Below are 13,077 nucleotides of genomic sequence, written 5' to 3' on the forward strand. Positions count from 1 at the left end.
CTATCTGTTTGCAGTCGAAGGCGCCTCGGGTTCCTCCCTTGGGCTTACTCACGAGGATTCCCGTTCCGGGGTGTCCCTGGCAGTTTATTTCTACAGATTTTGTTGTGGATCTTCTAATTCTGCCGGATGTACGACGATTATGGTCACTATAGATTACTTCACGAAGATGGCTCACTTCGTGGCCTTGCCTAAGGTACCTATCTCTGCTCAGATGGCAAGGATCTTTATCACACACATTTTTTCTGTTCATGGCTTACCTGATACTATTGTTTCGGATAGGGGTCCCCAGTATACGTCCGAGTATTGGCAACAGCTATGCAAGATTCTTGGCATTTCCCGTGCTCTTAGTTCGGGTTTTCATCCTCAAACTAATGGCCAAACGGAGCGCTTGAACCAGACTCTTGAAGGCTATCTCAGGTGCTATGTTTCGGCATCTCAGGACAATTGGACAGAGTTGTTGTCCTTTTCGGAATTTGCATATAACAGTGCCCGTCATGCTTCGCTGGGATCCAGTCCTTTTTTCTGCTCCTATGGGTTTCATCCTACCTGCTTTCCTGTGGGGGTGTCATCTGCTTCTTCATTTCCGGATGTCGCTGGTCCGTTTCCTGTGTTTGTAAGATTGGGTGATGCTGCCCATCGCCTGCGGCTTCCTCCTTCTTGGTCTCGAATCCACCCCATGTTTCATGTTTCCCAACTCAAGAAAGATGTGGTGGATCGTTTTTCTCGCTGTTTGGCTGTTCGCCCTCCTCCTGTTTCAACTCCTTCTGGTCCCGAGTTTGAGGTGGCTGGGATTTGTGATTCCCGTTATCATCGGGGCCGTCTCCAGTACTTGGTGGATTGGCGTGGGTATTCGCCCGCTGAAAGATCTTGGGAACCGGCGTCTGCTGTTCATGCTCCTCAGCTGGTTTGCCAATTTTATCGTTCTCATCCCGGCAAACCAGGTACGTCAGCCCTTTGGAGGGGGCATACTGTCATGTCTCACAGAAGGAGATGGTCGTTGTGGTACCGATGGTCCCAGGCACGGATTGCAGCCATTGTTTCCCCCAAGATGGCAGCGCCGGCAGATCGTGGCATTCCAGCCTTACAGCGGATGCCTGTAATCATGACTCTGCCCCTTCAGCAAGGTTCCGGTTATCTGACGACAGGCACAACGCTTGAGTGCGTTGCTACTCCTATCGGCCAGCGCTCTGTAAATTCGCCTCTAGGCTTTACTACTTGCTACATTTTTATTGTGGTACTCTAACACTCCTCTGTCTTTGTGCGTTAGAATTTTTCACAGCGTTCCCCTTGGATAGGGGCTCCGCCTCATCACACCCATTCTTTTCGAGACAGCGGTCGACTCCGACCTGATCCTTTTCCTGCCATCCGGGATCGCTTACCTCCAATCCGCTCTGAAAGCTTGGTGCCCGCGTATTCAGTCCAGTTTCTTCGGATGTTCCCTGGCGTGTTTACCCGGAACCATATCCGACTTCTCTCACGATTGAAACCTGCTTATCATGTATCTTTTTCTAACGTTCCGTTCCATTCCTACGCCTTAGCTAGCACTGTTTATTCTTACCAAGTCTTTTCTTTTCTTTTCCGACTCAGTCGATTCCGGAACTCCCATCACAAGGGTCACATGAAATTTCTTTTCGATTGAATTCTGTCTCTCAGGTATTGAAGATTCCTATTCTCAATAGATTGAACATACTACAACATTTCAGTATCCCAATACTTTAAACCTTCTTTCTTCTATATTTCTGCCATTCAGAAGGAATTCGTATTCCCGTAATTCTGAACACTTCATTGCACATTTCCTTTTCCACAGGGTAATTATTTACTTATCACTAGCCAGATTATTTCACCTCTATTTTTACTTCTGAATCTACTGTTCTATAATCTTTTCTTTTTTTACCTCCTTGTTGTATTTGCATTCAGTCACCTGGAACTGCAACGGAAACTCGCCCCATCCGGTGCAACATAGAAGACGAACATCTACTGAGGCGGTCAGGGTTTTTTACCCCAGAGGGTTTCCCTGGAGAGCTCATTCCCTCCTGATTTACTTATCTAGGGAGAGGAAGAGGTTCCCCAGGGGGTCACTCATATTCAGCACATTACATCTACTGGAACAGGTCAGTGGGTACATGTTTAGAGGGAGATTATTTTTCCTGGAGATTTCTAAATTACTCAATAAACATCACACAAACAAAGTCAACACTGGCATTCCTTGCAACCTAGAGTACAAAAGGCTGCATGCACTGTACACCCATCTAGATATGTAGCCTGTACCTAAAAATAAACCTTTGAAAAGAAAACAAATACAAACAGAACCTATAGTAGATCTCTCTGCTCCATCAAATAATACAATCAAAAAACTGTCTAGTACCAAAACAACTTCACGTCCATCAGAAGACAGAGAGGCAAATGTCTATTCTCCAAAAACAACTGCAGGCCCATCAATGGTTACAGAGACATGACCCTCTGGTCCATTTAAATTCAGCAAAACAACTGGAGTAAATTGCTATGCAAATTTAGCAATCAATCTTCTCGTCCAATAGGCACTAATTGTTCACAAAATGTACTTAAATGGCTCAGACCAGTTGTTTGCAAATGTTTGTCCTTCATAGAAATGCCACAAATAATCCTGACAGCACTTACAGTGTCTCGGGTATAAGGCAAGAATTGCACTACTGTACAGGAATGGTAACATTCACCATAAACAGACAGGACGATCCACAAGAATTCTCAATGTACTTACTGCAAGTACTAGAAACCAAAACCATTCATGTAAATGATATCTTCCAGATTTCATACCAGTGGAAACATACATACACTCTCTGGAACCATGTTTCACAAGAGCACATCCCTAATGAACAATTAGTGTATGCATCCATTCAAAATTCTGAATCCATTCCATTTCACCAGCTTCTGCAAATGGCAAATCATAGCATATTATGCCCTTTTTGTAACTCAGACAATCGTTCCAGCATACAAATAAACTCACATGGCCAATATGTGATACTGACACTTCTAAGGTACAAAGCAGATGGTACCAAAAACAACTGTAAGATTAACAGCTTCACACACAGCCAAATAACTCTTTGCAAGAAAACGTTCACAACATTGGGCATAATCTACCACAACGGTGCTGCAATTGCTTCAGACCACTATGCTGCATATGTCAAAAAAAGATGTGGTTGGTTTGAATGTAACGACGCTTCCATTACTCCAAAACACAGGTCACCAGCAAATCTAACAAATGCCTTCTTATTATTCCTTCAACCCAAATTTTGTCACTGAAATATACAACAATAAACTACTAAAAAAATACCCTTTATTGCATTACACTTCAAATATGCCATCATAGTTCGTGTTCCTGTAAGATCCAATGTAATTACAGTACAGCAACATTACTACTAAATCTAACAAATGTCTACTTAATATTCCTTCACTCCAAATTGAGTCACTAAAGTATAGTACAATAAACAGTTAGAATATGCCAACTGGTATCAAACTACATCTAAAATACCATAATAGGACTTTCAAAATCCAAGACAGTTAGTATACACCAACGGGTATCTAACTACATTAAAAACGCCCTTCATTGGAATACTCTTCAAATATGCCATCACATGTATTCTAACTGTAAAACCTCTTGTAAAGTCCAATATAGTTAGAATACACCAACAGCTATCTAACTATTTTAAAGATTCCCTTAATTACAACACATTTAAAACAAACATACTATCACACTTACACTCAGATAATATATCCATGCTACCACACACAACTATTCCGTAACATGTACCTTCTTTAAAACTATACAAATGTCAAAAACGGTATGAAATTACAGTAAGGTTTTTTTAATCCACTAGAATTTTTTTTTCCCAATGTCCCAATGATTTTTTCATGTCAATACAACAACAAGGTAGCACAAACTAATGTTGTACAAAACAAAGTACATAGAATGTACTATTTATGAGGGTGAAAAAGGTAAATCTATATGTACAATTGTATGCAATTAAAGGTTTTAAACTATCTTGCCTAACAAATTAAACTGTTTTGTTTCACACAACAAGAACCACACAGGCCGATTCATGGAATTAATGTGCGCTGAAATTTTCAGTGCAAGCGTGCGAAAAAGTGCGATTCGCAGTGAAAGAGTGAAAATCGCAGTGCAAGTGCGAATATCGCAGGGAAACCAGCGCACATCTATTCATGGAAGTCCGTGCGTGAGTAAAATCAGGGATGTGCGCTGAAAAGGTGCGCGGTGCACGCCGGCGCACAGGTCATCTAACGGCGTGCGCTAAGGCCACAGCGAAAGCGCACATAGCGCGGCGCACATAACAAAAGTAGGCGGAACACGGGGCGTAACACTCGGAATGGGGAACAACTCTTGAAAATGTGGGCGTCACGGGGAAGTACAGGAAGCAAGTGCACGGAACACCCACACGCTCGCCTACAACACGTATTCATGGAATCGAATAGGGCAAACCAGCGCACGGGCAAAGACGCGCACAGACCCAAACCCGTCCGCCACACGAAGGCAGGCGGTAGCGTCCCTGCGCTAGAAAAAAATGTGCGCCAAAATGTGCGCTAACAAAAAGCACGAATATACAGCTCAGATGAATGTCCCATACTGTGGCCCCCTAGGACAAATGAGGTGCAAAGGGGTACGCGATAAACAGCGACACCCGCTGTGTGAAAAATAGCATGTGCGTGTATTCCGGGTGTGTGTGGGAAGTTTTACACGCGATCGGGCCTCGGGGCGGGGTATGTGTATTTCAGGGGTGCGCGTGAATTTCTACACGCGATCGGGCCTGGGGGAGCAGGGTACATGTATTCCAGGGGTGTGCGGGAAGTTTCACATGCGATCGGGCCTGGGTGAGCGGGGTACGTATATTCCTGGGGTTCGCGTGAAGTTTCATCCGCGATTTCAGCAGGGTACGTGTATTACGGGGTTCGCGTGAAGTTTCACCCGTGATTTCAGCAGGGTACGTGTATTCCTGGGGTTCGCGTGAAGTTTACCTGCAATTTCAGCAGGGTACGTGTATTCCTGGGGTTCGCGTGAAGTTTCACCCGCGATTTCAGCAGGGTACGTGTATTACGGGGTTTGCGTGAAGTTTCACCCGTGATTTCAGCAGGGTACTTGTATTCCTGGGGTTCGCGTGAAGTTTCACACGCGAAAGGGCCCTGTTCGAGGGAGTACGTGAATTTCAGGGGTGCGCGGCAAGTTTTACACGCGAAAGGGCAATGCCTGTGCACAATACCTCACAGACGCGCTTACGCGCTAAGGCCTTTTGGTCCAATGATATCGCGTACGTGTGCTGACGCACTTACGCGCTAAGGGCCTTTCCCCGAATTACACGCTGACGTGCAATATTTTCACGTGCCAAATCATTCCGTATCAAGCTGGCCACGCGTACACACACGGAAGACCACGCTCCTGCCCAGAAGGCCATTTTCCTGCCCCCCAGAGTCCCAAGCATGCTCCCACCAGCCATCTGCTGCTGCCTGTCTGCCTGCTGCCCACGTGCCCTGCTATTTGGTGCCTGCACGTCAGCCATCTGCAGGGGTCCAGTTGCTGTGTCCACCCCTGCTGGAACAGAAGACTCCCGACTGGGATTCCATCACTCCACAGCCCAGCCCCAGGACCCAGTTGCCCACCCACTCCTGCCTCTGGGGTTGCCATGTCGGGCACATCTCCATCTGGCACCACTGGCAACCCCCAGCCAGAGAGGCAGAGGGCCACCAGCTTCACTGCCACCGAAGTTGGTGTCCTGGTGGAGCATGTCCTGGGGCATTATGATGCCCTCTTCGGAACATCACGCGCTAACAAGGAAGGACGGGAGAGGATCTGGGACGACGTAGTGGTTGCCATCAACACGGAGGGGGTGACAACCCGCGACATCAACCACGTCAAGAAGCGCTGGGTGGACTTCAGGTCCAGGACCCTCCACAAGGCCCGGCACCTCGCGGAGGGGGGCCGGGCACGCATGAGTACCATCCAGATGAGGATCCTTGAACGCGTAGGCCCAGCGATCCACGCCCAGATCCTTCGGAGGCAGACCCATCTGGAGTTGAGAGGTAAGTGGCCAAGCATTGCTGTGTGAGACAGGGCATGTTGCAGTGTGCTGGTAGTCTGATGCTTGCCTGTATGTGTGACATAGGCCATGTATGGATGTGTGTGTGCAGGGACATCATGGTCATGCATGTGAGACCAGTTATGTGTGAACCACATGGTTGGTGCATGTGTTTTAATGCTACATGGGGAACTCTATGTGGAATGCACACATGAAAGCATGGCTGTCTCTGTTGCTGGACATGGAGGGGGGGTAAGGAATGGGTGCTGATGTCATGTACATGTATGGTGCACATGTGTGTGTGTGTGCCTGAGAAGTGTGTGTGTGACTTTGAAATGCCATGGATGCATGTGACTTTGAAGGCAACATCTTGGTTTACAGGGGCCCTTCTACATGGATGTTGATGTTGATTGCAGGCGCCAGGACTGTTTCTGCATGTGTGTTGTGGGCATTCACCCATGTGTTGTGGAATGACAGGATGGAAGTGACATTTGACAGTGCCACTCATGTGTTATTGATTCCTGTCTAAGGTATTTTGTACTGTACCCTGATGCTTGTGTTCTATGTCTCCCTCTACGCAGTGTCAAGTGAAGAAGAGGGCGGAGAGGGCGCTGTGGAGCCAAGCGGTGGGGATGCCTCCACTGGGCGGTGACGCAAGGCCCAGCCACCCTCCCAGGAATTACCATCATCCGGGAGCAAGGGGGCTGGTGCTGCATCTGCCACAACGGCTGTGGAGGAAGGGCCGGGTGAGCCCCCACAGGGGCTTCCAATGGCGGAAGACGGTGTGGAGACATCCAGGTTGGCTACTGAACCACACATGGGGCCTGGTGGGGGTAGTACCACTGGTGCAAGTGGTGCAGTCCAGGGCCAGGGTCAGGAGGCAGCACAGGTCACCGCGGAGGGGCCTGTGCATGTCGCTGTCCTTGTCCCTGTAAATGCACCATCATGCACCAGCAGGGAGGCCCCGTCCCAGGCCCGTCCGCAAGTAGGGGAGAACCTGCCTCTCCACTACCTGCGTGCGAGGGGTCCCGCGACGGTATGGGATCCGTCCTGGTGGGTGTCGCATTGCTCACACGTGTCATTCGTGATGACGCGCTTTCTTACTGGGCGGAGAATGCATGCCTTCACGAAGAGCAGCATCGTGACGTGGCACTGCTGGGAGGGGCCCTGGTCGGTGGGTTCCTACATGTGACGCGCACTCTGGCTGACCTCTCCTCCTCTGTGGAGGCTATGCGCCGGTCGTTCTCCACATTGTCTTCCAGCCCAGATTCCACCAGGGCCCCCTGTGGACCTGGCCTGACCAACACAGCCAGCTTGGTGGAGATCCCATCCCTGCCACAGTCGGGAGTTGGCGGTCCAGCAGGGGTGGACACCGCAACTGGAGACCAGCAGATGGAGGATGTGCAGGCACCATCGGACAGGGCACATGGACAGCAGCAGCAGGAGCAGGCTGTAGGTGGGAACAAAGATGGCTCGGGGCCATCAACATCGGAGGGGCAGGCATCGGCCGGAGGGCAGGAGGACCCTGGACGGGAAGTGTCTTCCATGTGACAGCGGTTGGGCCATGCGATAGATGTGGAGCGGCAGCGGGCACAAGAGGCACGGCTCACGATGGTCAGGGCGGAGAACTCCATGCGTAGGGCCCTGAGGCGGGCCGAGTGCCTCGAGACCATTCACAGGGACCTGGAGTTCCAGATGTCATCGTCCCTGCGAACCCTCGGGGCCATGGAGGAGGACCGCCTCCGGGACATCGAGCAGGAATTCGATGATGCCCTGGCCTGGAACATCAACATGTGAGCCGTTGGGCTTGCCCGATGCCCTTGTAAATAGTTAGTTAGTTAGTATTAGGTTTCCTTTGGTTTTTTCTTTATTTTGGACCGCTTGGACAATGGACCACATTTTTGTATATCGTTTTTTTATTAGGTAGTAGTTTTTGGTAGGTTTCGTTTCTTAAGTTGGGCTCATGGACGCTGGATTCTTCAATTGCACATAGTTTTACATTGGATTCATCTTTTTTGATATTTTTTTTGTGTTCACCATGGAGAAATGGTTTTTACTTTTTATTTTCCCTTGGATTTGATTTTTTGAACTGTGACTTTGGACAACATTTCTTTTTGGATTTCTTTTGCTTATGTTTTCTTGAGTTTCATAATTTATCGGACATGGACCATTTCTTTTGTTATTCCCATTGTTGTGTGTTTAATTTGATTTACGTTCATGTTATCTTTAATATATTTTTTTTAATACTTCCATTTGTGGTATCATCTCATTGGTTTCATGCATTTCATGATATGGGTTTTGACATTCACTTGCACCCATTGTGTGTGTGTGACGGACATGTGTTCATTTACATACTTGCCATTGGGGTTGTATCATGTAATTTGCATTTCTATGTGGGTGGATGCAATACTTGGGTGGGTCTTTGGCATGTGGAGGTTGGCCATAAAGGCCAGGGATCTAGATTGTGATGATGTGTTGGCTGGGGGATATGTGTCGGGGCCTGCTGGCAGGTGCCCCACACTGCTGGGGTGTGGGGGTGCAGGGGACATGTGTGGGGGCCTGTTGGCAGGTGCCCCTCAGTGCTGGGGGGTGGGGGTGCAAGGGGACATGAGTGGGGGCCTGCTGGCAGGTGCCCCTGACTGCTGGGGGGTGGGTGTGCAAGGGGACATGAGCGGGGGCCTGCTGGCAGGTGCCCCACACTGCTGGGGGGTGGGTGTGCAAGGGGACATGAGTGGGGGCCTGCTGGCAGGTGCCCCGCACAGCTGGGGGGTGGGGGTGTAGGGGACATGTGTGGGGGCCTTTTGGCAGGTGCCCCTCAGTGCTGGGGGGTGGGGGTGCAAGGGGACATGAGTGGGACATGAGTGGGGGCCTGCTGGCAGGTGCCCTGCACTGCTTGGGGGGTGGGGGTGCAAGGGGACATGAGTGGGGGCCTGCTGGCAGGTTCCCTGCACTGTTTGGGGGTGGGGGTGCTGGGGGACATGAGTGGGGGCCTGCTGGAAGGTGCCCTGCACTGCTGTGGGTTGGGGGTGCAAGGGGGTAATGCGTTGGTGATCATTAGTGCAAGGTGACATGTGGCTTGGCTGGGGGGGCATGCCCATGGTGGATGGGCTGCCTGTGGGACATGACCAGGGGTGCAGGGTAGTCCCCTGTGGTGTGGTCTGCCTGCAGGGGCCGTGGAGGGTGTAGAGGGAACACCTGGGAGGACCCACACTGCCAATTCACGTGTAGGACTCCCCTGCACCCCCGAAATACACATACCCCACTCGCACAGGGCCTATCGCGTGTGAAACTTGCCCGCACCCCAGTAATACACGTACCCTGCTGAATTTGCGTGTAAAACTTCCCTGCACCCCAGAAATACACGTACCCTGCTGAAATCGCGTGTGGAACTTCCCGCTCACCCCTGTAATACACGTACCCTGCTGGAATCGCGTGTAAAACTTCCCCGCACCCCAGAAATACATGTACCCTGCTGAAATCGCGTGTGGAACTTCCCGCGCACCTCTGTAATACACGTACCCTGCTGAAATCGCGTGTTAAACTTCCCCGCACCCCAGAAATACACGTACCCTGCTGAAATCGCATTTGGAACTTCCCGCGCACCCCTGTAATACACGTAGCCTGCTGAAATCGCGTGTAGAACTTCCCCGCACCCCAGAAATACACATACCCTGCTGAAATTGCGTGTGAAACTTCCAGTGCACCCCTGTAATACACATACCCTGCTGTAATCGCGTGTGGAACTTCCAGCGCACCCCAGTAATACATGTTCCCCGCTCGGCATTTGCTGTTTGGCAGCCCTGTATACTGGTCCAGGGTTAGCGCAGCCCTTTGCGCTGAATTGGGAATTTTGATGGCTTTTCCTTGCGCAAGGGCGTTCTTGGGGGCGTAACTGGCGCTGCTGCAGTGTCGCTGCGCCACTCTGCGCCACGGCTGGTTTTTGTCATGATCTCTGCTTCCAAAAGGTCAGGGTTTTCCCAACTCCCTTGGAAGCAGATCCATAACCCAGGTTCCGAGTGCCAACCAGTCCCAATTGGGACCTTTTGGACCCAGTCCTGGCACCAGTGGCACCAGGCTCATAAATATGCCCAGTCCCAGCGCTGGAAGCGCCGGGCTCATAATGCTTGGGTGGACTTACCTGCAGCAGACCATGCTGCTTACTTGCCTGCCAGTTGAGCCTCTGATCCTCTTCTGTTTGGAACTACTTTTCCTGTTGGGTGGGGAAGGAGCCACTCCCTAGGTTCAGAACACTGGAAATCTTCTGGAAAGCAGGAACTCTTTTCTTACCTAGGCGTGGCTGTGGAAGGAGACACCTAAGCACTACAGGAGGCTATTTAAACCACACCCGATGGATGAATCTTGCTTTGCGTTATTCTGCATCCTCTGCAGCAGAACGCTCATCGTGTCTTCTGCATCTGATCCTGGACCTAAGGAAAAAGGCTTACCATCCTGAATCCAGTCTTCAGCAACACCTATAAAGACAAGAAAGAACAGGTTAGCATTACGGTCTTCAGTGACAGCGCTTCACTTACCTGGTCCATCGGCTGTCACCAACGCCTCGCGCTGCATTCCGGCATCTGAAAGACAAAAGCTTACCAACTCTTCGCACGCTCCGGAGGCCTTCGGCGCTGCATCCCGCATCTGAAAGACAAAACAAGGTGCGTTTAAAGACATTGGGGAACTTTAATACTCACGTGCCATTACTCCTTTCCACATCTAACCCAGTGGGTATTCCGGCACCCTGCAGCCGCTCCGAACTTGTACCTGCAAAATAAAAAGACAGTTAGAGCGCATCGTGAAGCAGGCAACAAGCGCTTACTTACGTGCTTCCAGGCGCTTCTATTCATCACACGGGCTCCATCTTCAACTCACTTCAGCCCGTCATCCGCCATCGCCGGAACCCTGCAAAACAAGAGACATCATTACTAAAGACTTTTAAAGACATTAGAATTACTCGAAACTTACCGTTCGTGCAGTAAACGACGGACAGCAGTCCTCTGAAGTCAAGAGGCCTGCTCCCCTTATCCAGTGAAGAAACTGGTTACAGCACCCTGCCCCGAGGCAGATGGAGAGCACGGCGTTCACTTACCTAAGGTGAGAGCGTTAACCTTTGGGGTTCTACAGGAGAAGAGAAAGGGAAGAAGAGAGAGACATTCAATAACCCAGTTCATTAATCCCATATTTTCTATCTGCAGACATCTTACCCTTCGAGTCAGACATACAGTGCACAGAGGTCCAGCCCAAAGAGCCAGCCGTGTGTTACACATCACCTTTGAAGATACGGTATATGCCCAGTCAAGACCGGCGCCTCTACGGGAATCAGGTGAGCGTTACAGAACGCAAAGCCTACCGCAAAACTCCCGTCCAGGCGCTATGGAAACCTCGGATACCGACCTGCTAGCCCAGTTACTTGGGGAACTAAGGGCAGAAGTGCATGCAGCCCGTCAGGAAACGAACGCTCTAAGAAGGGAACTGATTATTTCCAAGGAGCGAACAGATGATCTCACTAGACAATTGCTACAGTCACAAGCCGGACAGACCCCGTTACCCGCATCTGGGGGAAATCTTCCTTCTACATCCTCTATGAATCCAGTGCAGATCAACCTACCTGGGAATGTACCTCTGGCTCCGCCCGAATGATTTTCTGGTGACCCAAAGAGGTTTGCAGTATTTATGAATCAGTGCCGGTTGCATTTCTTATGCCGGCCAGCAGCCTTTCCAACTGATCAAGCTAAAGTAGCTTTCGTGCTTTCGTACCTTAGTGGCAATGCGGCAGACTGGTCGATCCCTCTAGTAAATCAAGATGATCCGGTCCTCCATGATTTTCAAGCTTTTCAGCTCAGTATGGAAAAACTGTTCGCAAGACATTCACAGGGGCAGGCCTTGGACAATGAGCTTCTTTCGTTGCGACAAGGTAATCAAGACCTTTTGGCTTATATTGCGTCTTTCAACAGACTGATAGTGGAAACTCAATGGCCTGAGGACAAAAGGATTACGCTGTTTTATAGAGGTCTACGTGGAGAGCTCAAAGATGTGTTAGCCCAAGTAGTGAATCCCCCACAAGATTGTTCAGACTATATAGACTTATTCGTTCAAATAGATCACAGACTGCAGAACAGGAAGGCCGATCGTTCCAAGTTTGATGCTCGAGTATTTTCCAAACCGCCAACTCCTTCCAAAGGAGTAGACTCCGGGGAACCCATGCAAATAGGGGGCCTGAAAGGTCCTCTAACACAAAAGGAGCGGGAAAGGAGAAAACAGTTGCAATTATGCCTCTATTGCGGAAACTCAGGGCACTTTCTTCGAGACTGTCCAGTGAAACCTGCCAAGAAGGCAGTAGGAGCTGCAGTTACCAAAGTTACAAACTCTGAGCAGGGAAACGACCTCGCCCGACAAGAATAGAGGTCCTCTTGCCGAGCGTGAAAACCAGTTCCGTTACCTCGCATTTCGTGATACCTATGGTCCTCATTAGCCCTGATAATCCGGATCGATTACATGCAATTGAAGCTTACGTCGACAGCGGTGCCATCGGCAATTATGTGGATCATGAAATGGTTTTGAGGATGAATCTAACTCTTTGTCCCAAGGCTGTAAAGGACGTCATTACTACGGTGGATGGAACGGAGATAGCCTCCGGACCAGTAACGCATACCACTCAAGAAGTGACGCTAATAAGTCAAGATGGACACCATGAGAAGATCGTGTTCGATGTGATCAAGGCTCCTCAGTTTCAGATTATTCTAGGAATACCTTGGTTAGAGAAACACAATCCTCTGATCGATTGGGGAGCAAGAACGGTCCAGTTTCCAGAATGTGTCTCTACTTGTCACCCTCCACCTGGTGTTGCACTGGCAGCCATTTCTTCAGAGACTCCCCAGTTACCTCCCGAATACCTAGAATACCAAGATGTTTTCCGGAAGGATCAGGCTAACTCTCTACCTCCTCATAGGTCTTATGACTGCCAGATAGACCTGATACCTGGATCTACTCCTCCTTGTAGTAGAATTTATGCCCT

This window comes from Ambystoma mexicanum, chromosome 7p (genome assembly GCF_040938575.1).
Source record: "Ambystoma mexicanum isolate Mex_15411 chromosome 7p, UKY_AmexF1_1, whole genome shotgun sequence".
Lineage (NCBI taxonomy): Eukaryota > Metazoa > Chordata > Amphibia > Caudata > Ambystomatidae > Ambystoma > Ambystoma mexicanum.